We start from the raw sequence: 3540 nt of genomic DNA, 5'->3' as shown, positions 1-3540 counted from the left end.
CCCCTAAAACGGCTCGTTCTAACACGCCCCCACATGTCTACATCACTATGTGGGAAGATTTGCATAACGCCGCCCAAATGTTCACGCTAAGAAAGAAAGCGTAACTTTTATTCTCGCTGTAGTATTGTTGCTGCCGCCGCCGCCATGTCGTGAAGACGCTGTGTTTCTGTTGCGAATCATCAGCAGAGTCTGGATCCATTTGCAGCGTTTATTGCGTACACAGACAAGACAGGGTCGATCACCAGTAGATACAATAGCGGAGGCTAGGCTGAGACAGAACGTGGGACGGGCAAGAGGTCGAGGCAGGCGGCAGACAATCACAGTAGAAGAACAATCCAAGTCAGGGCAGGCAGAGACAGATCAGCGTACAATAAACAGTCCAAGGTCAAACGAGTAGGCAAGATACAGGGTAAACCCTCAGTAGTGACAGCCGGGGCAAACCAAGACTTCGCAGTGAGTTGATGTGAGTATTTGGCTTAAATGTGTGTGTGTGTGATTCGATGCAGGTGTGTGCTTGCAATCAGTCCCCGGTATGAGGCATGATGGGAACTAGAGTCCGAATGGATAAAGTCAATATTCAGGAGAGAGTTCCCTCTGGTGGTGAGGAGGAGGCGGTACAGAAGCCTCCTCTGTAACAGTTTCGTTGTGAAAGCGAAACTACTTTGTTTGGTCTTCCAAAAGAGGACACGACTAGAAATCAGTGGTTAAGTTGTATTTACAACACTGTTCCAGAACACTTCAACCCAAATATTCAGATGTGTGCAGCACATTTTATGGAGGACTGTTTCCTGATCCTGGGAGAGTAGACTACAATGCCGTCTGTTCTGACTCACAGACTTATGTCCCCACTGGATGCAACGAATGCCTGGTTTATAATGGGTTTTAATGTGTTTGTCTCGTCGCTCCGGCCGGACAGGGCATCAGCACAGTATGGTGAGGGGCGTAACATTTCCGTCTCACGCTTGAGGTATTCGGCCAATCACAACACACTGGATAGCTGGCCAATCACAGCACACCTCGCTTTTCAGAACGATGAGCTTTGTAACAATCGACGCGTTTCAGAAAGACGGGGCATAGAGGAGAAACAATAATGTACAGTATGTGGAAAATAATGTGTTTTTTTAACCTTAAACCGCATAAACACATTTCATTACACCAAATACACAAAATAATGTTCTTTTTAGCAGCATCATATGACCCCTTTTAGAAATTGCTAGTAAATTTCCCAAATAATTACAAAGAAACAGCAAGTAACACTGAATTAAATGTGAAATTTCAAAGTAGAACTGAAATAATATTCTCTTGTAAAACATACTCCAATAATCACTCATATATGACAGGAAATTTCCTGTTCCTGTGCATTCAGGAGGAACGCATACAAAAGAGACGCACATGCTGCGAAAAACAATTTCCACATTATATTATCAGCTTCAGCCGTCTGTTTATAGTTCCTGTCTAATTGTTTAAATATTTCTGTCCTGGCATCATTTAATATTGTTGGGAACGTTAGAGTTCAAAGTAGAGAAAACATCTTCATCCCGATCAGTGCCTGCAATTACAGGAAGTGACCTCACTGTGTTTCCTGTTAGCTTCTCCTGATATGACGAGGAATGTCAACCGATTAACCAAATGAATTACATGCTGATTAATATATCAAATTCAAATGCAACTAATCAGCATTCGTTGAGAAAACGGCAGACAAACATCATTACAGTGCAGTGAACGGAGAGTAAGCCACTCGTTACTGTGATAACGACCAGATGGACAAACACTGGAGTGGGGTCAGAGGTCATTAGCATCAGTGTCTTTAACCGACACACACACACACGCACACACACACGCACACGCACACACGTCAACCGATTAACCAAATGAATTACATGCTGATTAATATATCAAATTCAAATGCAACTAATCAGCATTCGTTGAGAAAACTGCAGACAAACATCATTACAGTGCAGTGAACGGAGAGTAAGCCACTCGTTACTGTGATAATGACCAAATGGACAAACACTGGAGTGGGGTCAGAGGTCATTAGCATCAGTGTCTTTAACCGACACACACACACACACACACACACATTCAGACACACACGCACACAGATCTTTCTTCATTGAGCCTGTGGCTGCACAGAGGTCAGTGTGACATGTACACGAGGAGGAGGAGGAGGAGGAATGTTCCCGAGAGGAAGATGTTTTAATATTCTCTTCAAAACAAACATCATCAGGGTCATTCATTCCTGCTGCGCTGCAGATTCACATTCCCACCACCATCATCATCATCATCATCATCCTCACATGTGACTGAAGACATCAGACTGTAATGATGTAAACCGTTAGTGTCTTTCAGCACAGAGTGTGAACTTCAGATCATGTCTTTGGTTTTTAGTGAATGTTGATTTTGATCGTGTCTCTGAATGTTTCACACTGTCCGTCTGAGAATCTGATGATTAATTCAGAAATATTACAGATGTGTCCTGCAGAAGCTAGCTCTCTTGGACTCTTACTGTGGAGCATTTTGTCCAAACGTGTGAAATCAAAGTAAGATTTTGCAGCTGTACATATATATATATATACTGTGAACCCTGAGGCCGTTTCTCCTGTTTCTCCACTGCAGTTTAATGTGTAAATAAATAAATAACACGCTCTCTTCTGCTGAGAATGTCTTTGATTCTCCTCAGAGACAGAAGCGTCTGAGATCTGAAGAGCAGCGGATCCTCGCTGGGAGTTTGGGAATAAAAGCTCTCAGAAAAAAACCTTTTCATGGAAATACTGTCTTACACAATCGCTTGAACAGCGGGAAACATCCAAACACCCCACACAAGAGTTTGAAAACGAGCTGGTTGTCATGCTGATCACCGCTGAGCAATTATATTAGTTCACGTATGAGTATTAATATCATCATCACCCATCATTTAAGGGGAGCTGAAAATAAAAGGCATTTGCTAAGCTGAGGATATTGTTTTGATGAGATTTGTCCTGCATTTATTCCAGAGGAGCATCAGGCGCTTGTGCTGTAGATTATAACGAAGAAGATCGATCACTTTCAAAAAAATTTAAATAAGAAAAAAATTGATAAGAAAAAACTTCAGTAGGCATACAATAAACTGTCAACTGGATTGTTCCTCACTGCATTTCTATGTTTTCATCAACCCTGTCTTGTGGATTTGTCAGTAGAGAGCAGAAGAAGAAATTTCAAAAGAAAAGATCATCGAAGGTCAGAAGCAAAGACATTGGTTAATAGAATGGGATTAAATACATAAAGGATATTTGTGCTGTTTAACATTTAATTATTGCAGGTTTGCGTCATATTCTGAGTTGCATTATTTTTATTCATTTTGAGGAATACTGAACCTGTGTTTTTATTTATTTTTGTGTGAGTGAGATGAATTAATGCATATTCATGTTTATTTTAGAACTACAGAAACATCTTCTGATTTCTCTCAGCATGGGGACTGGAGAGCTGCAAATCAATAAATTGGGGGAAAAAAGTAACTTGTTACTTGTGTGTGTGTGTGTGTGTGTGTGTGTGTGTGTGTGT

The sequence above is a fragment of the Sinocyclocheilus grahami genome, unplaced genomic scaffold (genome assembly GCF_001515645.1).
Source record: "Sinocyclocheilus grahami isolate Dianchi unplaced genomic scaffold, SAMN03320097.WGS_v1.1 scaffold1782.1, whole genome shotgun sequence".
NCBI classification, from domain to species: domain Eukaryota; kingdom Metazoa; phylum Chordata; class Actinopteri; order Cypriniformes; family Cyprinidae; genus Sinocyclocheilus; species Sinocyclocheilus grahami.
The sequence above is the reverse complement of the archived record's forward strand: the minus strand, read 5'-3'. Positions refer to the sequence as shown.